At 27.8% G+C, this 26382-nt stretch overlaps 1 non-coding gene across 1 annotated transcript; it reads right to left on the bottom strand.

The window, feature by feature from the left end:
- Positions 1–19699: 19699 nt before the first annotated feature.
- Positions 19700–19781, bottom strand: TRNAS-UGA (transfer RNA serine (anticodon UGA)). Its single transcript has one exon. It is a non-coding gene; the product is annotated as a tRNA-Ser (tRNA).
- Positions 19782–26382: the final 6601 nt, after the last annotated feature.

Below are 26382 nucleotides of genomic sequence, written 5' to 3' on the forward strand. Positions count from 1 at the left end.
TCAATTAAAAATTGTGAGACTAAAATTACACAACTGTAATCTTTCAAAGACTGAAATTACTCAATTAAAATCTTAGGGATCAAAATTGCATAATTATAATACTTGAGCGATCAAAAACACAATTAAATCAAGAATATTATATTCTCAGTTTTGGAACGGGCCGTTCTGAATCCAGAACGGCCTGTTCTGAAACCAGAACGGCCCGTTCTGGTTTCAGAACTGCCCGTTCTGCTGCACTGGTGGTGTGTTAATTTTTGCATCTGGAACGGCCCGTTTCAGTTGCAAAATTAACACACTAAAAGTGAAACCAGAACGGTCCGTTCTGGTTTCAGAACGGGCTGTTCTAGGTCCAGGTGTTTTCAAAAAAATTGTCATCCACGTGGCATCCACGTGGCCAAAAGTTAACTCCGTTTAAATAATTTGGACGGAAGTCCCACATTGAAACCAATTAATTAATTTGGGACTAAATTGAAACCAATTAATTAGTTTGGGACCAAATTGAAACCAAAAATAAAAGTAGGACTAAATTGAAACAAACAATTAATATAAGGGAGCAAAATAGGGTTTTTGCCTATATAAATCCCAATTCATATGAACCCTAATTTTATAAATTAGGAATTATGATTTAATATTTCGCTGCATGTTATTTGTCTGGATCATGAATGAAATTCTTAATTTTGAATTATGATCAATATATTAAACCCCACATTATCAAAATGCTAGTGGCATTCGCGTAAGAATTATTTTCTTAAAATTGAGTGCTTGTAAGAAATTTTTTTTTTTTAAATGCCTAAATTTATATTTCAAATTGGAAAGAATTGATTTTTTCCTTTTAATAAAATTTTTGAATTTGTGACTGTGCATTTTACCCTTGTGTATTTCAATGTGGAAGTTTGTATTTCAAATTGGAAAAAAATTGATATTTTTCCTTTTAATTAAATTTTGAAATTTGTGATTATGCACTCTACCTTCATGTATTTCAATGTAGAATTTCAATGTTCTCAATTTCTAAAGCATTAAATTTTATTTTATTTTCTTTTATGAAGTTCATGAATGACTTTAAATTGGTACTAGTAAAGGTTTTTATTTACTTGAAATTAATTGTATGATAAATTTGTTAGTCATCAAAGTGGCCAAATTTTATATTTATTTAATTCCAAATTAATAGTATTTAATTTAGTTACTCATAGAATAATGAGGGCTAAAAAAATAATTGTTTATTTATAGGTATATTGAAATTCATTATTGTAAGACATTTATGTATCGTCCAGAGGTTGATTAATTATTCTCATAATTAATGAATATAATTTTGTGTGACTTATGTGTGCTATTAGATTATTTATATACCCACAAGTATTAGATAATTTTAATTGGTGCATGTTTACTTGCAAAATAATGATTAAATTTGTTAGTCAAGTAGCCTCGTGTAACTTAAGAGGGGGGTGAATTAAGTTATCTAATTTTTCTTCTCTTTATTAGTTTTTCTAACTTTTTTTTTATAAAATCAATATCTTAAAAAATTTGTACGTAATGATGCAAAAACTTCACAACAAAATTAAAAGTATAGGGATAGAGAATTGCAAACTTGATTTTATACTGGTTCGGCCAACCTTGCCTACATCCAGTCCTCAAGTCACCCACTTGAGATTTTTCACTATGCTTGTAACCTTTACAAGACTCAAATTCTCCAACACCTAGGAAATCTCTTTCCTCGTGTTGAGAATCACAGACCACCAAGGAGAACAACAATTTCCCCTTTACAGATCAATAGAAAAGATGAATGAAGTATAACAACTCTCTTTGAAGAGTGTATTTTACACTTGTTGATCTTAGTAGAACTCTTTAGATAATTTGAAAATGATTTTTGGCCAAGTGATTGTAAATATAGTTTTTCACAATTGAGTTCGTAACCTTTGTCTGAAAAATTATTAGTATTTATAGATGATTGTTTCATAGGTCATAACTTTTCATGAAGAGTTGTGACTTTCTAAAATTTTCCAGAAAAATAGGCTCTGGTAATCGATTACAAGACTTGGTAATCGATTACAACGGTTTAGTTTCAAAATGATTGGAACGTTGTAAAGTTTAAATTCAAATTTTGAAATTTTCATCTTCTGGTAATCGATTACATGGAATGGGTAATCGATTACCAGAGCACGTTTTAAAGAGTGACTTTGAACATATGAGATTCATCCTTTGGTAATCGATTACATGTAATGGTAATCGATTACCAGACTCTTAAAAACAATAATTGCCTTATTAAAACTTAAAATATTGAAAACCTTTATTTTCAAAACCTTATTAATATAAATCATATTTGGGTTTTCTTTGAAATACTTTATTTTAAATGGTCAAGAACTTTATGCAATATTTCTAAAGATTTCTTTTTACATATTAAGCTAGGTTGACAAGACTTATCTAAAATATTTTGAGATTTTTGTTTCTTGGTCACCTTGCTTTAACTTGACCTCTTGTTTTCTTTAACTTCTTTGGCATCATCAAAATCCTTTAGATACGTTCTTCCACATTCTCCCCCTTTTTGATGATGACAACATACTGTAGATGGAAAGAAACATAAAATAGTGTATATCGATCACTCCCCCTTAGTCTCCCCCTTAATAAATCATTGTTTGATGTTAATTTTTATATTGTAAAAATTTGACTTTAAATAGACAGTTGTAATGATCAGATTAAATTGTTCAATTCAAAATATCTAATATTTGATCAGGACCCTTCTTTCCTTTTCTCTCCCCCTTTGGCAACATCAAAAGGAATGAGACAATATATAAAAAAAAATTGAATAAGATAAACAAACACCATTTAGAAACAAAAGTAAAATATGTCCTATGAGCAAAATAGTCAGAGTCAAGCGAGCAGAATTAACCTAAAACATACTAATCAAAGATCCAGAAATTGACTAAAAAATAGTCCAAAACATAAGATAAACTAAAATAGCAAATAACAGAATCAGAGTCAACAAGCTACTCGGAAGGGCGTCTAAGAGATTTTACTTCCTTCTCAAGACGAGTCATGCGAGTGTCAAGAGAATTAAAACGTTCACCAACATAGAATTGGAGATCTCTAATTTCATTGAGAACATCCGAGAGAAGTGCTGATGAAGGATCTTGAGGAGGTGGTGACGGAGTTCGATCGTCAGTGTCTACTGCTTGAAAATCCCACTTCTTGACCCAGGTGTTGTCCAGTGTTTTCTTGTACCCAAAGGAAGCAATTACATTTGCCCCAATCTCAAAGACCCTCTTAACTGGAACCCAGGTTTCATCTACCAGAGGAACTTTAAAATGTTCCAAAATAGTAGTTACAAAATGTGGGTATGGAAGAGAAGCATTAACCCGCAAGGCCTTCTTCATTCGACTCCTAATTAGATGAGCCCAGCTAAATTCCCGGCCAGTGATTAGAGCCCATATCAAAATTAAGTCCTCCTCTGAAGCCTGGGCAAGGTTAGTCGTGGGGGAAGCAGTACCCGAACAATTATGTAATGCATGATTCTATAATCAAATTTCATTGAGCCAGCCAATAATCTTCCAGTCATGTCAGCGTTATCTACACAAATCATACTTCGGGCATTGGGATGGGAATATTCTGGTTTCCATGTATCCGAAATGGTTCCCTCAAACAGAGTACCCTGATCTTTTAATTTTGATAAATCTCCAAACAGAGACTGATTTATAACTATTGGAATTTTTTTTAACCTCAGTGTAAAGAACTCCATTCCTGATTTCCAAATTGCTGTAAAAGACCCTGACTAATTCTGGATAAACAGGGTTCTTCATAGACATAAAATCCACCAACCCAGAATTTTTAAAAATAGTATAACACTCAAATGATTCTTCCTCAAAAAAATCAACACTAATATACTTGGGATCAACAATATTTCGCTCAGAAAATAACTGGTAGTACCTATCTCGTTGTTCGTCTGAGGAGAACAGAGCGAGAGCACGTCCAGTATATGGAATTTGATTCGTAGGAGCGTTGTCGGAGGGAGGCTGTTGATGGCGGCCGGCGGTGGTTGAACGTGAAGAACCCTTACGACGTTTTGATGATTCCGCCATTTGAGTGATTATTTTGTAAAATCGAATCGATAGAATTGAAGAGAATTGAAAATGAAGAAGAATGGAACAAACGGGGTTCGATTTGGTTAAGAATTGAGGAAGATATGGGGATTTGAAGAGGTTAGGGCGCGGAGGCTATGGAGGTTATTTCGTGAGGAAGAAGATGAACTGCACTCCTTTAAGTGCAGAGGAGTCGTGTAATCGATTACAAGAATATGGTAATCGATTACACCTTTTTGAGATTCTGTGCATTTTGGCACTGGTAATCGATTACATTCCATGGTAATCGATTACACTTTTACCCAGATAAGTGAAGTTCGCACTGGTAATCGATTACATTACTCTGTAATCGATTACATATACCAGAACAAGCAGACACGCACTGGTAATCGATTACATGACCATGGTAATCGATTACACTGATTAAAAATTTAATCATTTCCTCTGGTAATCGATTACTTAAACCTGTAATCGATTACAAAAATGAAAAATGTGCCTTTTTTGCTATAGAATCAAAAAATAATGTGAGAAAAGTCTAGAATCCCCAATTCTTGTCTAATTGAAAAAAAGTTTTCTTTTGGTAAGGGCTTTGTGAATATATCAACTAATTGATTCTTTGTTTCAACAAATTCTAGAACATAATCTCCTTTTTGAACATGATCCCTAAGAAAATGATGGCGTATCTCAATATGCTTTGTTCTAGAATGAAGAACTGGATTTTTAGAGAGATTGATAGCACTAGTATTATCACACTTAATTGGAATATGATCTAATGATAAACCATAATCAGATAGTTGTTGTTTCATCCATAGTATTTGTGCACAACAACTTCCAGCAGCAATATATTCTGCTTCAACAGTAGATAAAGCAACACTATTTTGCTTTTTACTATGCCATGATACTAAAGCTGATCCAATAAAATGGCATGTTCCACTAGTACTCTTTCTATCAGTTTTACACCCAGCAAAATCAGAATCGGAGTAACTTACTAGATTGAAAGGCATGTTTTTAGGATACCATAGACCTAGATTTTGGGTTCCTAATAGATATCTCATAATTCTTTTAACATCACTCAAATGAGATTCTTTAGGGTTAGATTGGTATCTAGCACATAAACAAACACTGAACATAATATCAGGTTTACTTGCAGATAAGTATAAGAGAGATCCAATCATACCTCTATATTTCTTGACATCTATGGATTTTCCCACTTCATCTTTGTCAAGGCAGCAAGTAGTGCTCATTGGTGTTGCCATTGATTTAGCATTCTCCATTCCAAACCTTTTGAGCAATTCTTTACAATATTTGCTTTGATTAATAAAAATTCCATTTTTGGTTTGCCTTATTTGAAGTCCAAGGAAAAAATTTAGTTCTCCCATCATGGACATTTCAAATTCACTTTGCATATCATTTGAAAATTCCTTGCACAAATAGTCATTAGTAGCTCCAAAAATAATATCATCAACGTAGATTTGCACTAAAAGGATGTCATTAGTTTTTCTTTTGATAAAGAGTGTAGTATCAACTTTTCCCCTTGTAAATTTTTTTTCTAAAAGAAATTTACTAAGTCTTTCATACCATGCTCTAGGAGCTTGTTTTAATCCATAAAGAGCCTTTTTCAATTTAAAGACATGGTTTGGAAATTCTGAGTTCTCAAAACCGGGGGGTTGTTCTACATAAACTTCTTCTTGAATAAAACCATTTAGAAAAGCACTTTTAACATCCATTTGGTATAATTTGAAGTCCATTATTGATGCATAGGCAAGTAACATCCTAATGGCTTCTAGTCTTGCTACTGGTGCATATGTTTCTTCATAATCTATTCCTTCTTCTTGATTATAACCTTTAGCAACTAATTTAGCTTTATTTCTTATGACTAGACCATGTCCATCAAGTTTGTTTCTAAAAATCCATTTTGTTCCTATAATGGGATGATTAGTGGGTCTATTTACCAAATCCCATACTTGATTTCTCTCAAATTGATTTAATTCTTCTTGCATAGCATTAATCCAATGTTCATCATTTAAAGCTTCATCAATATTTTTCACTTCTATTTCAGAAACAAAAGACATATTGTTGCATGCTTCTTTTAGAGAGTTTCTAGTAATTACCCCTTTTGTTATATCTCCAATGATATTTTCAAGAAGATGATTTCTTGAGATTCTCCACTCTCTTTCAGAATTGATGTTTGTTTGACCTTCTTGGATTGTTGAATCCTCTTTTTCTTTATCTTTGTCATTCTTGTGAGTTTGCTCATTAAGATGAGTATCTTCAAAGCTTTCTACAATTTCATCAAAAACATCTCTTCTTGGACAGACAAGGTTAGTTTCATCAAATACAACATGTACTGATTCCTCAATAGTCATAGTTCTTTTGTTGTATATTCTAAATGATTTACTATTTAGAGAGTATCCAAGAAATATCCCCTCATCAGATTTAGCATCAAATTTTCCTAAGTTATCTTTTCCATTATTAAGTACAAAACATTTGCATCCAAAAATGTGAAGATGTGAAATATTAGGTTTTCTTCCATTGAATAACTCATAAGGAGTTTTCTTAAGAATAGGTCTAATCAAGGCTCTATTCATAGTATAGCATGCAGTGTTGACAGTTTCTGCCCAAAAATATTTGGGGAGTTTTGAATCATTAAGCATTGTTCTTGCTAATTCTTCTAATGATCTATTCTTTCTTTCTACTACTCCATTTTGTTGTGGAGTTTTAGGTGCAGAAAAGTTATGTTCAATTCCATTTTCTTCACAAAATAAATCAAAATCTTTATTTTCAAACTCTTTTCCATGATCACTTCTAATGGAAACAATCTTAAGGTTTTTCTTATTTTGAATTAGTTTAGCATATTTTCTAAAGACACCAAATGTATCACTTTTATTAGCAAGAAACAAGGTCCAAGTGTACCTAGAGAAATCATCTACTAAGACTAGACCATAGTAACTTCCTCCAAAGCTCATAGTTCTAGAAGGTCCAAACAAGTCCATATGCAAGAGTTCTAAGGGTCTTGTGGTTGTAACTATATTCTTTGGTTTGAAAGATACTTTCACTTGTTTTCCTTTTTGGCATGCATCACATAATTTATTTTTCTCAAATTTAATTTTTGGTAATCCTATTACTAAATCTTTAGAGATTAATTTATTTAAGTGTTCCATATTTATGTGAGCAATTCTTTTATGCCATAACCAAGATTCATCATTTTTACTCATGAGGCATTGAGAATGTTTAGGATTATTTTCTATTTTAATTTTATATACATTGTTAATTCTAAATCCCACTATCTTGACTTGTTTATCATTTTTGTGTTCTATTAGACATTTTTGTGAATCAAAGGATACTGAAAAATCTTTATCACAAAGTTGGCTAACACTTAATAGACTATGTTTAAGACCATCTACAAGTAAAACATTTTCTATGGAGGTTGAGAAATTTGTACCAATTTTTCCAATGCCAAGTATTTTTCCTCTGTTGTTGTCTCCATAGGTTACATGTCCACTTCTCTTAGGAGTGAAGTCAATAAATTTTGAAGCATCTCCTGTCATGTGCTTGGAACATCCACTATCAATGTACCAAGTTTGGTTGCTAGAATCCTTCAAGACAAAGAAGGAGTTGATTTAGGTACCCAAGTTTTCTTTGGGTCCTTAATGTTAGTATTAACAAAAGAACCTTTTGGAATCCACACCAAATTCTTGAGATTGTTAAAATTCTTTCTAATATAGCAATTTGAAGAATTATGACCTTGCTTCCCACAATAAAAACATGTTATTAAAGGAAAACTAGTAACTTGTGTGGGAACAAAGAAATTTTTGTTCTTCTTTTGTTGTTTTTGAGGATTATATCCTAATCCTGTCTTATCAAACATACATTTTTGCTTTCCTAATATTATATCTAAATTATTTCTTCCATTTGTAAATTTTGCAAGAGTGTTTCTTAAATTACTAATTTCTTCCTTAAATTTATTGCAAGTTAAACATGGACGATTTGCTTTATTAGTATCTAACTTAGTTTTAATTTCATGTTTTTCATTTTTAGAGTGAATCATCTTAATTTCAGTTTTGAGATTATCTAATTCATTATTTAATGTTGAAATCTCATTTTCTAATTTTGAAATTGTTTTCTTATAAGATGATACTAATTTAGCAAGTTTAAATGATTCTTTATGTAAATCATTGAATGCATCTTGAAGTTCATCAAATGAGATTGAGATTTCATTGTTAGAAGATGTTACCTCTTCTTCGCTTTCGTAGTCATTGGCCATAAGTCCCAAATTTACAACTTCATTTTCAGAGTCACTTGTAGAATCTGTGTCGTTTTCTTCCCAAGTGATATAGGCTTTCTTCCCCTTCTTTTCTTCGAAACTTTTCTTATTAGATTTCTCCATCCTTCTTTTATAGATTGGACATTCTAATATCAAATGTCCTGGTTGATTACATTCATAGCATTTTGGGGTTGAAGAAGAGTCTTCTCCTTTTCTTTTATTGTTGAAGTTGATTCTTTTTCGGTTTCCTTTGTTTCTAAGGAATTTGTTGAATCTCTTTATAAAGAGACTGAAATCCTCATCATCCTCTAAACCATCTTCCACAATATTTTCTTCTTTCTCATCTTCTTGTTGAATGGATGATGATGTTTTGAGTGCTATCCCTTTCTTTCTTTTATCACTTTCCTCATTTTGATTCAGTCTCATTAATTCCATTTCATGTTCTTGGAGTTTTCCGAACAATGAGGCAAGAGGCATGGTTGTCAGATCTTTTGATTCAGCAATTGCAATCACTTTCGGTTGTCATTCCCTACTCAAACATCTCAAAACTTTGTTAACAAGATCTTCATTAGGAAACACTTTTCCTAGAGATGCAAGATGATTAATTATATGCGTAAATCTCTTTTGCATGTCTTGTATGATTTCATTTTGATTCATTCTAAATAATTCATATTCATGAGTGAGAGTGTTTATCCTAGATCTTTTCACATCATTAGTGCCTTTATGTGTTACTTCAAGTGTATCCCACATTTCTTTAGCACTCTTACAATTTGAAATTCTAAAATATTCATCAATTCCTAAAGCAGAAGTGATTATATTTTTGGCTTTTAAGTTATATTGAACCTTTCTTCTATCATCTTCACTCCATTGATCTTTGGGCAAATTTTTTATTTCATGACCAACTACAATAGTGGGATTGAAAGGACCAATTTCAATAGCATCCCATATGTTTAAGTCTATGGCTTCTATAAAAATTTGCATCCTAGATTTCCAATAATGATACCCTACCCCATTGAATATAGGAGGTCTATTAATAGAGTTTCCTTCGGGAAATAAAAAATTTGATGAGGCCATTTCAAATCTTGAAGCTTTTAAGCCTTATACAAGAAACCTGCTCTGATACCACTTGTTAGTCAAGTAGCCTCGTGTAACTTAAGAGGGGGGGGTGAATTAAGTTATCTAATTTTTCTTCTCTTTATTAGTTTTTCTAACTTTTTTTTTATAAAATCAATATCTTAAACAATTTGTACGTAATGATGCAAAAACTTCACAACAAAATTAAAAGTATAGGGATAGAGAATTGCAAACTTGATTTTATACTGGTTCGGCCAACCTTGCCTACATCCAGTCCTCAAGTCACCCACTTGAGATTTTTCACTATGCTTGTAACCTTTACAAGACTCAAATTCTCCAACACCTAGGAATTCTCTTTCCTCGTGTTGAGAATCACAGACCACCAAGGAGAACAACAATTTCCCCTTTACAGATCAATAGAAAAGATGAATGAAGTATAACAACTCTCTTTGAAGAGCGGATTTTACACTTGTTGATCTTAGTATAACTCTTTAGATAATTTGCAAATGATTTTTGGCCAAGTGATTGTAAAGATAGTTTTTCACAATTGAGTTCGTAACCTTTGTCTGAAAAATTATTAGTATTTATAGATGATTGTTTCATAGGTCATAACTTTTCATGAAGAGTTGTGACTTTCTAAAATTTTCCAGAAAAATAGGCTCTGGTAATCGATTACAAGACTTGGTAATCGATTACAACGGTTTAGTTTCAAAATGATTGGAACGTTGTAAAGTTTAAATTCAAATTTTGAAATTTTCATCTTCTGGTAATCGATTACATGGAATGGGTAATCGATTACCAGAGCACGTTTTAAAGAGTGACTTTGAACATATGAGATTCATCCTTTGGTAATCGATTACATGTAATGGTAATCGATTACCAGACTCTTAAAAACAATAATTGCCTTATTAAAACTTAAAATATTGAAAACCTTTATTTTCAAAACCTTATTAATATAAATCATATTTGGGTTTTCTTTGAAATTCTTTATTTTAAATGGCCAAGAACTTTATGCAATATTTCTAAAGATTTCTTTTTACATATTAAGCTAGGTTGACAAGACTTATCTAAAATATTTTTGAGATTTTTTTTTCTTGGTCACCTTTCTTTAACTTGACCTCTTGTTTTCTTTAACTTCTTTGGCATCATCAAAATCCTTTAGATACGTTCTTCCACAAAATTTATTAGCATCATTATGTTTGTATGTTGTGTATTGATGTATCACCCAAAAGAAAGCATCAACATACTATTGATTGTTGTTTGAATATATTATATGTGTAACATGTACTTTATGTCTCAAAACACTCATGTGAAATTTTTATTAAAAAGTATATGTTCCCAATTCATTGAATTCTCTTGTAGCGTCTATTCTAATTTTTAATGGGCTTAACTTCTCTGATTGGAATGAGCAAGTCCAATTTCACCTCAGTGTATTGGATCTAGACCTTGCTATATTAGAAGAGAAACCTGCTACTATTATGATTCTAGTAGCGATGAAGAGAAAGCCTATAATAAAGCTTGGGAAAAGTATAACAGACTCTACCTAATGTTCATGAGAATGACTGTTGTTAACAATGATAAGACAACTCTTCTTAAAACTGAAAGTGCTAAAGAATTTATGGGTTTTATGGGAGAGCACTCTCAAACAGCTAATAAGTCTCTTGTTGAGACACTAATGAGTACACTGACCACCATGAAGTTTGATGGTTCACTTACTATGCATGAGCATGTCATTGAGATGAAAAATATTGTCGTAAGACTTAAGTCCTTGAGAATGGTTGTGAATGAGAACTTCCTTGGGAATGTTCTGCTTTCTTGTGGCATAAACATTTAGGTCACATTTCTAGAGAAAGAATGGAAAGATTAATGAAAGGTGAAATTCTTCCAAATCTAGATTTTACGGATCTAAATATTTGTGTGGATTGTATAAAAGAAAAAAAAACAAAATATACAAAGAAAAAAACTACAAGAAGTACTTAGCCTCTTGAAATTGTGCATTCCGATATATGTGGTCCTTTTGATGTCAATTCTTTCATAAAGAAAAAAAAATAATTCATTACCTTTATAAATGACTATTCACGTTATGGTTATGTCTATTTATTGCATGAGAAATCTCAAGAAGTAGATGCCTTGGAAGTTTACTTGAATGAAGTAGAAAGCCAATTAGACAAAAAGGTGAAAGTTGTAAGATCTGATAGAGGTAGTGAGTATTATGGAAGATATGATGAAATTAGGCAACACCTAGGTCCATTTGCTAAACTCCTTTAGAAACATTGTGCTTGTGCTCAATATATAATGCTAGGTACACCACAACAAAATGGTGTATCAGAAAGGCGTAACAGAACATTAACAGATATGATTAGGAGTATGTTAAGAAATTCAACTTTACCCATACATTTGTGGATGTATGACTTGAAAATTGTCATGTATTTGTTAAACAGGGTTCCTAGTAAGGTAGCTTCAAAGACACCTTTTGGACTGTGGATTGGTAGGACACCTAGTTTAAGGCACCTGCATGTTTGGGGTTGCCAAGCATAAATAAGTATTTATAATCCACACAACAAAAGAAATTGGATGCAAGAACAATCAGTGGATATTTCATTGGTTATCTAAAAAAATCAAAGGGGCATATGTTTTATTGTCCTAATCATAGTATGAGAATTGTTGAAACTGGAAATGCAAGGTTCATTGAAAATGGTGAAGTCAATGGGAGTAGAATTCCATAGGAAGTGGAAGTTAAAGAAGTTAAAGTGCAAGTTTCTTTGACTTATGCCTCTGACAATGAAGTAAGTGTTCCTCTAACTGTTGTGTCAAATAACAATAAAGAAGAGCAACACAATAATGAACTCATGATTCAAAATGAACCTATTGTAGAACAACCACAATAAATAGCATTAAGGAGGTCACAAAGAGAAAGGAGACCAATTATTTACAATGGCTATATAGTATATCTACATGAGTTAAAAATTGATTCAAGCATTAATGAAAATGATCCAATTTCATTTTCACAAGCTGTAAGTTGTGATAATTCTGAAAAGTGGTTAAATGCCATGAAAGAATAATTAAAATTCATGGAACAAAATGATGTTTGGAACCTTGTAGAATTGCCAGAAGGTTGCAAGAGAGTTGGTTGTAAGTGGGTCTTTAAGACTAAACGTGACTCTAATGGCAACCTTGAACTATACAAGGCTAGACTTGTTGCTAAGGGTTTTACTCAAAAGGATGACATTGATTACAAAGAGACTTTTCACTCGTCTTATGAAAGGATTCCTTTATAATTATCATGGCATTAGTAGCCTATTATGACTTGGAGCTACATCAAATGGATGTGAAAATTGCCTTTCTAAATGGAAATTTGGAGGAGAATGCTTACATGGACCAACCAATGGGGTTCTCAGTTGAAGGAAAGGAACACAGTGTGCAAATTAAAGAAATCAATATACGGACTTAAGCAAGCTTCCTACCAATGGTATTTAAAGTTTAATGATACCATTATTTCCTTTGGATTTAAATAAAACATTGTTGATCGATGCATATATTTGATAGTTAGTGGGAGTAAAGTTATATTTTTTAATTTTGTATGTTGATGATATCTTGCTTGCAACTAATGATCTTGGTCTTCTTCATGAGACTAAGAAGTTTCTCTCTAGTAACTTTGAAATGAAAGATATGAGTGAGGCAAGTTATGTGATAGGAATAGAAATATTCTGAGATAGATCACAAGAATTGTTAGGCTTGTCTTAGAAAGCATATATCAATAAAGTATCAGAGAGATTTAGGATGGAAAAATACTCAGCATCGCCCATTCCAATTCAAAAAGAAGATAAGTTTAGTTTCACTCAATGTCCTAAAAATGAATTGGAACCAAAACAATTGGAAGCAATTCTATATGCATCAGTTTTTGGGAGTATTATGTATGCTCAGATCTATACTCGACCAAATATAGGCTTTGTAGCTGGAATGTTAGGAAAATACCAAAGGAATTCGGGAATGGAACATTGGAAAGCTGCAAAGAAAATTTTGAGATACTATTAGGGAACAAAGTGTCACATGATTACATATAGGAGGTCTAATCACCTTGAGGTGATTGGATATTCAGACTCTGATTTTGTTGGATGTATGGATTCAAGAAAATCCACTCTTGGCTATGTATTTCTTTTAGCTAGAGGAGCAATATCTTGGAAAAGTGCAAAAATAAACAATTGTTGCTTCATCGACTATGGAAGTTGAATTTGTAGCATGTTTTGAGACAAGTAATCTAAGGGTGCTAAGCATATGGAATTAAAGTACTTTGTCATGAAGGAATAAATTCAAAAACAAAGAGTGTTAATAGAACATATTACCATAAGCCTTATGACAACTGACCCTTTAATAAAGGGATTACTACCCAAAACATTTATTGAGCATGTTAAAAATATGGACATTATTGTTACTAATATTTGTTGAATATCATGTTTATTTTATATTAAGTGATTGACATTTTGAACTCATTAATGATATGTTTCTTTATGCATATTTATGTTAGAGTATTGTAAACAAGTGTTATTTTGAATAAAGATATTATGTTGGACAAATTATGTGCTCCTTATTAATGATCATATTAAGAAGAAGACTTGTTTGTAGTACATGGAAGGGATTGTGTCGATTAAACTGATGTATAACCACTATGACTCAAACTAGTTCATATTTTTAATTATGAAATTATGATGAACCCAATGTACAAAATAATTTAGTCATTTTAATGCGTATTATATTAGTTTAATTTATTTATTTATTTGTCCGTTATTAGAAATGTCACATGAATCAAGTGAGAGAATGTAAGATAATTATGTCTCATGTGAGAAACATGTGATGTATAAAGAGACAAATAAATAAATAATTAGGGACTTAATCATAAATGAACTTAATGGAGTAGTTTTGAGAATAATTGTTATTTGATGGAAATAACGATCTTTAGGGATTATAAATATCCACTAATGTGAAACAAGATTTACAATCCTGATAGAAAGTATTCTCTCAAACCTCAGTCATCACGGAAGATAGAGAAAGTAAAAAAATGAATCAAAGGGAGTGAAATTTTGGTTCTCTTCTCAAGAAGATTAAAGTACTCTAAAGATCAAAGGAGATTTCCATTTTAGAGAAAGACACATACTATTTATTATTATTATTATTATTATTATTATTATTATTATTATTATTATTATTATTATGTGAGTATAATGAATTTCAAAAGATTCTTTTAATTTTTTATAATTAATGTATTAGAAAATCATAAAATTTACAAATAGAACTCATATGTCCCAACCTATTCTAACACAACCTTATTCATCTTACTCTTGTATAAAAAATACATTTGGCTATATATATAAAAGGATAGACTAAATAAATTCAAGATGAATTTTGGTAAAATTATTCCATTCAATAACTCATATAAGTGTTGAATTTTAACAATCTAATCGTTAATTAAAAATTCTTAATATATAATTAACAAAAATTTTAAAAAATTGAAAATAACATATATATAGGCTTACGCTTATAAAATTTGATTGCTATAATTTTTGTAATATTTTATAATATAGATATTAATTAATAGTGTAGTAAAGGAATACGTGCGACAACACAAAAAAAAAAAAAAAAAAAAAAAGGAATACGTGCGTTGCTAGTTTAATATAGATAAGTTACAGACTTACAGCTTGTTTTTTTTACAGTATTACAGACTTAACAGTTTTACTTCTTTTGTTGACAGTATTAGAGACTTACAGCTTATAGCTTCCTAAAAATGAAAAATCTCATTTTGTGATAACTTTGCTATAAATGATTGATCTTCATTATTATTTTGTGAGGCGAACCATTATTTAAGCTGGACTAAAGAAAAGCATTATTCAATTAAAATAAAGCGTTGCCAGTGTCCCACTCCTGCTCAGATGTAGACATCATTATTATTAGCCTTGGCAGCGGAGTCTTGTGGTGCGAGCAATAAGGTATGTGTTTTTATTCCGTACGTCAAATGTAAATCTTTCTTGTACTATCTCAGTTACTATATATAAAAATTTATCTATTTTATATTTCTACGGATATTCATTAATACGTATTTACGAATTTTATAAAAACTAACGGACATTTATAAACATTCATGAATATTTATAAATTTTTAAAAATTAAAAAAATTATTACAAGTAAATTTAAGTTTTTATTTTATTTTAATTTTATTATAATCGAAAATAAATAATTAATATTAATTTTTGAGTTTTTATTTAATATTAATTTTGTTAAAATATTAAAAATAATTTTAATAATATTAGGATAAACATATAAATATTTAGTGTGAATATGGATATTATCTGTTATATATATTGAGATATTTTAAAAGATTAATTTATTTAAAAAATTATTTTAAATTTAAAGTTATTATTTTATTAATTGCATATTTTAAAATTTAATTAATATTAATTTTAATAAAATATAATAACTTGATCGCGGTATTTATAATTATGAAATATTTTTAATTAATTATTTAATTATTTAATTATTATAATTAATTATATCCACAATATCCCTTCTATAAATGTCGAGGTGGATATCTTTTCTATAGATATCGAGTGAATGCTGGCTTCTCTTTCTTTTCCTATGTTCTTTCTTTTTTAATTAAGAATATACTAATTTTGCATCTGCAATTTATTGGGAAGATCTTATTTTGAAACTTGTCTAGATCTTGGGTAGATTCTATTCTTAAGAATTACATAAAATTCTTAAAAATTTATGTATAAATTTTTGTATAATACATTATACATTACACTTTGAGAGTTTAGATGAATTCATATTTTTAATGTTATTGTCGTCGATACGAAATACTATGATACCCACTCCTATTTTATTTGTACATATTTTGGATCCACAATTTAAGTGTTTGTTTGGTACTATATTTGTGATCTATGTTTTTTAATATTTTCACGTCATAACGCACTAAAAATAATTAATAGTTATTTTTTAAAATCACGTCCAAGTTGATAGAGAATGAAAGTAAACACACACTAAATCCTAAATTCGATCATGGCCTTTTAGTTAAGGTAAATGTAATATATTTCTCTAAAATCACTAGGATTCAAATAATTAGAAATATGAAAACTTAAATTTAATCTTTATTACGATTATTTTTATAATTTTTTATTTTTATAAAAAAATACATTCTCTTTCTTTCTTTTTTATTTTATTTTATTTTTTTTTAATTTTAATATTTAAACATTCTTTTAATTTATTTCTTTTTAAATACTTTTTTAAAAAAATTATCTTCTTCGTAATTATCTATTCCTTTCACCATTTTATCTTTTTCTAATTACTCTTTAGGCATTTTTTATTTTATTTCTTGATTTTTTTCATCGGTATTCAAGACATCTAGTGACTTATATTTATTATTTTTTGGACCTTATTTTTTTAATGTATTTTAATTTTTTTACTCTATCTTTAATATTGCATGCATTAAATACAAGTGATTGTAAATTTTAAGAAAGTTTTGTTTCCAAACATATGAGTAGTTGATTTTATGAATGAATTATTAATAAATAACAATATATATATATATATATATATATATATATATATATATATACTTTCAAAAAAATTACTTTTTGCAAGAGAAATTTTTTTTTTCTAAAAAAGTTTATCCATAAGTATATTTTTGAGTACTTTTCAAAAATATATTTTTTATCTTTTAAAAATATTTTCTAAAAAGTATATTTTTTTCTTATTGAAAAGTACTTTTTAAAATAATAATTTTTTTTCCAAAAACAGTACGTTTTAAAACTGTTATTTTTGTCTTTATTTTTTAAATGTAAATTTTTTAATATACTTTTGAAAACATATTTTTTAAAAGTAAAAAATATATTTTCAAAAAATACTTTCTTTAAGAGAAAAAATATACTTTTAAAATATTTTTTTATAGAAAAAATATTCTAGAAAAAAGAGGTATTTAGAGAATAAATAAAAGTAAAAAAGATATATTATTAATTAAAAGGGGTGCATCTAACAAATTTGCTTAGTTAATTGTTTGTTTTGTTTTCTTTTTTATTCTCCTTTCTCAATTTCTTCTCCTTTTCCCAGAGTACGAACGTGATCCTCTATTATTTGTATTATTTATGAGCGTTGTGTTTGGAGTGGTGCTAGTAGACAGGTCAGCATTAAATTGAGATTCGAACCGAATATAAAAAATTTGATAAAAAATATTATTTTTTAGGTAGATTTGAACGGATTTTACGGGTAAATTAAGTTAAAATTTTGATTTTATACGGGTTATATCGGGCGGATTCAGTTTTGAATTTTTAAACCTGCTAAAAACCGTACCCAACTGAAAATGAGATAAATTTAAATTTTTATTACTTTTGTATAACAAAACAACAATGGTTCAAACTTAAAAGTCTTTATTTCAAGTATAATATAGACATCAATTTGTAACTTATTTTTTTTTTCCTTTTTCTCATAACTTAGATATTTATTTTGTCTTCTCCTTTCTCATTCAACTTCTCAACACACTAATCCATTTTTAGAGTTTTCTATTTGCTTCTTTCTTTGTCTTTCTTTTCCATCTTCTTATCTTCATTTTGAGTATAACTTGTACGGCCGTGATTTCTTATGAGTTTTGTAATCTAACTTTAGATTTTTTATGCATGTAACAACTATGGATTTTTTTATCTTTTATTTTTGTTTCTTTAGTTTGTAAATATTTCAGATACGAATCTACTTTCACCATCTATTGTCACCCTCATTCTATTTTTGTACACTATTTTAAAAAAAAAAAAAATTATCATTTTAAGCTTCATCTTCGTTAAGATAACTTGGTCTACAAAAAAATTCAAACCTGATTGTACCTACCCGCTCAAATTCAAATCCGTTTCAACCCAAATCACCTCAAATCAAAAGCTCAATCGGTCGGATATGGGTCACATTTTTCCAAAGTCAATTTACAAAAGATTAGATATTTTTCACCCGAACCCGACCAAACTCACCCGTTACTCACTCCAATCCATAATTTCATATCCTCTAGGCAGGTGATGCCCATTATTAATTTTATTATTGTATCAAGTTGAGTTGGAAAAAGGGAAGCACAGAGAAAAAAAGAAAAAGAAAAAGAAATGATAAATAATGTGAAAGAAAAAGATAAAGATACATATCTGACTTATTAATTTTTTTAATTAAAAATTAAACAAATGTGTACCAAAGTAGTATAGTAAACTTTGCTCAATATTATTCAAACTAGCACGTTTCATTGTTTAGGTGAAAAATTCTCTCTTTTACTCCTGATTTTCCGTCAACCTTTTTATTGCAGCGTTCAGAAATCGGATTTGAGAATCCCAATTTCTCAAGGTGTTTATTTATTTATTTTTAATTCTGAGTTATAATTTGCAATAGTAGAATGTGTTGAATTATAATCATAACACTTTAATAATAAAATAATAATTTTAATAACTAATTATTTATCACAAATTATTTTTGAATTAATTAAATTTAAACATTTGTTTTACATATGAAAGAACATGAATAAATTCTCAATACTGCTGAGTAAGATGCTAATGACATGTTGAGACTATTAGCACAAATTCCCACCTAGAATATTACTGCAAAATTCATATCCAAAAAAAAGATTCACCCACAAATTTTTTTTATCAAATTGTAAACTCGAACACACACTTACAAAGAAAATGAAAGTTTGGTCTGAATCTTCAACCATTTATATCAATTCACATTAGAGTTATAATTTAAAAGTTAACCATACGTTTCTCATGCTTATTAAAACCAATAAGATATGAAAAAAATCATATTTTTTTAAGTGATTAGACATTATCTTTCAATTTTAAACTGTAATAAGAAAATTTTTTTCTTTATATTTTTATATATTTTAAAAATTCGTATGACATTAATTTTAATGTACATAAATTATGTATTGAAATAATATATATATATATATATAATTTTATTCTAATTAAATTTTGATATTAAATTATCAAATTAAAAGTATCAATTAATATAAAAGTGATAAGTTCACTATAATTTGATCTCTTTTCAATAAAAATTATATCTACTATTAATTTAAATTAAATTATTTCATAATTTATTGGGAAATATTCTTTTAAATTAATTAAAAATTAAACAATTAAATAATATATAAATATAAAATAACTATCACTTTACAAACTAGTTTTATAGGATTTTGTTCGACTCAAATCCACTATTCTAAAATAATTTTAATTAATTTTAGCTTAATGACTAATATATTTATCTTTCGTTGTTTTACATTTACCGTCGACAGCAGGGTTCGAACCTGCGCGGGCATATCCCAACAGATTTCAAGTCTGTCTCCTTAACCACTCGGACATATCGACCTGTATGATTTATTATATCTAGATTAGATGCTAACTTTTAGAATTATTATTATATTCAGATTAGGTCTTAACTTCATAGTTATAGTATGAGTTCAAACAACCTTCACAGAATTTGCATAAAAACACGGAAACAATTTTTTTTTTTTTTTTATCATGATATTATATATATATATATATCAATTTAATAAAAAAATTTCTTTTTCAAGAATATTAATTGTATTAAAATTATTTCTTCTAACACTTTTTTTATTTATTAAACTGCACAAAATCTGTACAAAGATGCGAAAGTTACTTGCTAACTAATAAAATAGTTAAATATATTTTCAGTTTTATATATTGATTTTTTACTCTTATAATTTTAAAAAAAAGTTTATTATAATTTTTATATTTAAATTTTGTTAAATAATTTATTAATTTGTCACATAAAATCTATCTAATAATATTCTAATTAATAAAAATATCATATTAAATTTGATTAATATTGTATAATTGATTCAATTTATTATTTTTAGAAAAATTATTAATAATTTAAAAATCAAAATAAAATTTTTAAAAATTATAAAATTAAAAAATAATTTCAAATTTAAGAAATTAAAAATAAATTTATTATAAATTTAAGCTATGTAATCTTTCATTTAAAAAAGATATTTTCATCGCAATGATTAGGACACTCTTGTTATAATTAAAATTTTTATGCATCAAAGCAGCAGCCCACGTGCAACTTTATATATTTTATAAATTTTACTATTAAAAAATTACAAAATCTAAAAAATTATAATTAAAATTAAAAAAAAATTAATTAATAATCAAAAGTTTTAATCAGTTTTGACCGTTATAAAAGTAAAATAAAATATATAAATTATAAATATAAAATTTTAAAAAAAATATTAATTTCCCAAGAAAATATATTAATAAAGACAAAGTTCAGTTTAAATTTTTTTTTTTTATCAATGAACATTTATCAAATAAATAAAAGTTAAAAATTGTAACATTACGGCCGCGTGTGATATAGAAAATAATAAATGAATATATTTTAAAAATTGATTTTATACATTATCCGAATATTAACAGGAAATTATTTTAGATATTACTTTTTAAAAAAAAATATTACAGATTCAACAATGTTATTACAAATGACAATTTAGTATAAAATGATAGTATAAAAACAATTATATTGTGAATATATTCTAATTAAATTTAAAATTATTATAATTAGTCTAATAATAAAGAATTTATGTAGTATGTATAAGATAAAATAAATTATTTTATGGTCACCTATGTGCACCAAAACAAAGTACTTTAATTACATTTATTCATCAATTAACAATATCCAATAAGATAGATACATAATCATGTTTTTTTATGTGATTAAGTGTTCTAGAAAATGTGATTTAGAGTTTAGTTTCCAAGTCCGTGTATGTGGAAGAGCATCTATTAGGAGAAACTTATCACTTAAACAAGTATTCATTTCTTTAAAGATTTTTTTTCCCTTTTAGTCTTATCTATGAATATATTTTTTTTATTGTATTATTAATGAGAAATATATACAATTTTAGTGACAACTAATCTATGTGAAAAGTTGACTTGTAATCTTTAGTAAAATATATTATGGAGGCTCATAATTAAAAAAAAAGTATTATTTTTGGTATATTTGATTTAAAAATTATATTTAGAATATTCTTAACTAATTGATATATTATAATTAAAAAAAATTATATTTAGAATTGTTTTTAATTATAATTTACGTAATAAAATATTAAATAATTTTTAAATTTTGTTAAATCTTGTAAACTTTTTCGATTCAATTAATAAGAACTCTTAATTTAGTAGTTTGTTGAAATTTAATATATATATATCATGGGTTGAGTAGAGTTACTGTAACATTGTATGTTTTATAGTCTTATTCCATGACGATGTGTTATGTTAATTTATGATGTTCTTTGTTGTTATGTTGAGTTTGTGTGTTGTTGTTTGAACTCTAAGTGTTAAGAAATCTTCGAGAATTAAGTTGTTTAAAATTGGTTAAGTTAAGGTCAAAGTTAACCAAGAAACAGGAGAAGATATACAAGATTTTCATAGAATATAGATTTATAAGTTCATTGTAACACTGTGATTTTCACTTTGTTGATTAATTATATGTATTATGTTTATTAATTGTTGATTTGTTGTGTTAATTATAACTGTTAAAGAATTCTAAGGGTCAATGAGTTCTTGAAAGTTAAGTTATTATTGAGATAGTTTTAGCTAAAGTCAAGTTGATCAAGTTAAGAGAAGGGTATATATGGATTTTCTTAAAAAGTGAATCTCATAAGTTTATATCTCCAAAAAGTCTAGAGAAGAGCTAGAAATAGGAATTCTATAGAGAGGAGCTCTAAAGCCATGAGGAATTCTTTCTTCTTTTTTTAATTCCTTATAGCCTCTGACCCTTCCTAGTAGATGAGCTGAGTTGAGAAGTCGAAGATTCAAAGTTTCTTGAGTCAAGAATTTGAGTTGAGAGAAAGTTGTACGGCAACCCCGAAAACTTTGAGTTTTCTTTCATCTTCCTTATTTCTAACCAACTTGAAGTAAGGGAAGTTTGTTGATTAAATATAATTGAATGATTATTGCTAATTCTAGGTGGATTCTTCATAATTGTAGTTGAATTTGGGAGGAATTCATGAGATGAAAATATGAGCTTGAGTATTGTTCATGAAAGTTTTTCTTTGAAGAAGAATGTGATCATCCATGGAATATAGTGATTGCATGTTGTATTTTGTGTTGGATCCTTAAGGTACTGTTGCATGTTGTATCAGTCATCTATCGTAACCGGGATCACGACGGGATGACGCAAAAATTTGTTTTTCAATGGAGCCGCCACCAATATTTTATTTAAGGGAAAAAACATTGGAAAACCCTTTAAAAATAATTTTTAAAATCAAAATTGGATTCAAAAGTCAATTACATGTAGGGAAGGTATTAACACCCTACAACGCCTGTAAAAATAGTATCTTTAATTAATTGCGCAAAATTATATAAATTCATAAATATTTATTTTACTCCTCAGGAATGTACATATATATATATATATATATATATATATATATATATATATATTTAAAATGTTAGAGATGCTTCTTTGGTATTTTTATTGCATGTTGTATTTTGTGTTGGATCCTTAATCCAACGTTGATCTTATACGTGAATAATTATATATTAAAGACACAATTATGCTAAATTAAAGTGATCTAATGACGTAAAAATTATTTTGGTAATTATGTATCTTAAAGGTTATGAAACCTTTAATGTGTAGTAACTAAAGGGTAATTATATTTTGTGATGGGTAAAAATAAAAATAAAAAAAGGCGATATGATTGTCTATAAATAGGTTAGGTTCCTAGATCATACCTTTGGTTCTTTTCTTTAATTTCTGACATCCCATTATCAGAGAGAGACAGAGAGATAATATATTAAAGAATTCTCTCTTGAGAGTACGTGTTGATCTAGCTCTCTTATCATCATGAATTCAGGTACGCTTCCACTTATTATTTCTAGTGATTAACATGATAGAATTTTGTGATTTATATAGATGATAGTTTTCATCAAAGGCTTAAATTTGATTTTAACAATTGGTATCAGTGTTATTTATCATCTTTGATCATTAGGAATATTTTCTATTATAGTATTATATAAATTTACCATGCATTTATAGTTGAAAGAAAATCCAATATATGTATCTTCTGACTATTATAGTAACAAGAAAAGGATTTTAATTGTTGGATGAATTGGTTTTTTGAAATTCTTTTATATAATTTGGAACATGTGTTTCATCTTGCAATATCATGATTTATTTTTCTAGTATTTTAATTCCATTTGTTTGTTGATAACATGCATTTCATATACATAGTAGTGAATCATATTAAATTCAATTACTCGAATAATTTATTATGTAATTAATTGATGATTCTGGCATATTCTTGGTATATTGCAATTTTATTTCAGTTATAATAATTGATTAGATACATTATTATGAAAATATTATAAGGTTGTTCATTTTTTGAGATTTTTTTTTATAATAATTGATTTTAATTTTAATTACGAATTTAATTCATTTTTAAATTGATATTTTTCATATTATAATTGATTTTGGTTTCAGTTATGAATTTAATTCATTTTTAAATTGATATATTGCATATTGTAATTAATTTCAATTTCAATTACGAATTTATTTCATTTTTCAAATTGATATATTGCATATTAAGTAGAACTTTTGATATATGTTTATATTATTGTGATCATAATTATTTTTAAAGTGATATATTACTCATTTTTAATAATTATGTGTTATTATAAAATAAAATAAAAACGTTTAGCTTGCATATCGATTTTAACGTGTGTGTTAATTGTACCAATTTGTATGTGAAGGTTTGGCATAATCAATTTTTTTAATTGTTTAAGGAATGCATTCAATTTTTATACATATAACTTATATTTTTTTTTTATAACAATTGCATTCATTTTTAAATTTTAAATTTAAATATAAATAAATCTCATTTCAAGATATCGGTAATACATTAACATTTTATCTTTGAATAAAATCGTAACTATTCAATAATACCTTATTATGATAATTAATTAGATACATTATTATGAAAATACTATAAGGTTGTTTATTTTTTGAGAATTTTTTTTAATGATAATTGATTGTGATTTCAATTACAAATTTAATTTATTTTTAAATTGATATGTTTCATATCGTAATTGATTTTGGTTTTAGTTACGAATTTAATTCGTTTTTAAATTAATATATTGTTAATTAATTTCGATTTCAGTTACGAATTTATTTTATTTTTTAAATTGATATATTGCATATTAAGTAGAATGTTTGATATATATTTACATTATTGTGATCATAATTATTTTTTAAGTGATATATTACTTATTTTTAATAATTATGTGTTATTATAAAATTAAAAAAAAATTCAGCTTGTATACCAATTTTAACATCAATTTGTGTGTGAAAGTTTGGCATAATTATTATTTTTTAATTGTTTAAGGAATGCAATCAATTTTTATACATATAGCTTATATTTATTGTATAACAATTGCATTCATTTTTAAATTTTAAATTCAAATACTGAAAAATATTTATATATATTTTAGGATTAATTAATTGAAACAACATGTCACCGAAGATCTCTCTTGTGAAAATTAATTTATTTTAAAACATAAAAGGTTGTGACCTTGTAAATTATGTGTACTAGTCAACCCAAAGGAAGGTTAGTATTTTACATAATTACAAGTGTACTTTTGGTGATAAATGCATAATAATTCTTTAGATTTTGTGTGTAAATATTAAATAAGCACAAAGGAATGTTTATTATTTAACATGTTCTTATTATTAGCATTTTATTACCTTATCAAGGTATCATTGAATAGTTAAAATTTTGTCCAAAGATAAAATATTAATGTATTACCGGTACCTTGAAATGGGATTTATTTGTATTTGAATTTAATTTTTATTTTTGAGACTTATATGAGTGTATTTTGTTTGTTGTTCTCAATTTAGTTATGAATGATCCTGCCAATATTACTAATAATGTCAACTTTATTCCTGTACTAAATGGCTCAAACTTCAAGTCCAAGAAAGACAATGTCTTGATAGTTCTTAGAGTAATGGATCTTGACCTTGCGTTAAAGATATCTCATCCTTACCTCTTACAGTTATGAGTACCGTTGAAAATAAAAGGGAAATGGAAATGTGGGAGAAGTCAAACCGTATGAGTATAATGATCATGAAGAAGGCCATTCTAGAAGCATTTCGAAGCACAATATCTGTAAATATAAATACAGCTAAGGAGTTCCTTGCAAAAATTGAAAAAAGGTTTGTTAAGAACGAAAAGTCTGAGATATGTACACTTTTGGCAAACCTAATTTCAAAAACATATATGGGTAAGGGCAACATTAGGGAGTACATCATGGAAATGTCTCATATTGCTTCAAAACTAAAAGAACTTAAGCTAGAACTCTCTGAGGACTTATTGGTGTATTTAGTTCTGATTTTTCTTCCAACACAATTTGGTCAGTTTAAGGTGAGCTATAATTGTCAAAAAAGAGACTTGGTCTCTTAATGAGCTCATCTCACATTGTGTTCAAGAAGAAGAAAAATTGAAGCTAGATAAGACAAAAGGTGCTCATGTGCCTCTACCTCAAAGTATAAGGGCAAGGGACTGAAAAGGAAAAAGGATAAGGAAGTTGCAGCTACAACACTTCAAAGGAAACAACAAAAGAAATCAAATGAATTTGAAGGCAATGGTTGTTTCCTTTGCAGAGTTGTAGGGAATGTGAAGAAGCATTGCACTAATTATCACACATGGAGTGCTAAGAAAGGTATGCTTCTCAACTTGGTTTGTTTTGAGGTTAACTTCTGTACCTAAACACACATAGTGGATAGATTTTGGTGCAACAACTCACATCAGTGTGTCTATGCAGGAAATTATCTATAATCATGAAAAAGCAAAGTCATTAGACCTAACCTATTTATAGACAATCATATCGCCTTTTTTTATTTTTATTTTTACCCATCACAAAATATAATTACCTTTTAGTTACTACACATTAAAGG

This window comes from Cajanus cajan, chromosome 4 (assembly GCF_000230855.2).
Source record: "Cajanus cajan strain Asha chromosome 4, NIPB_CcT2T_4, whole genome shotgun sequence".
Classification (NCBI taxonomy): Eukaryota; Viridiplantae; Streptophyta; class Magnoliopsida; order Fabales; family Fabaceae; genus Cajanus; species Cajanus cajan.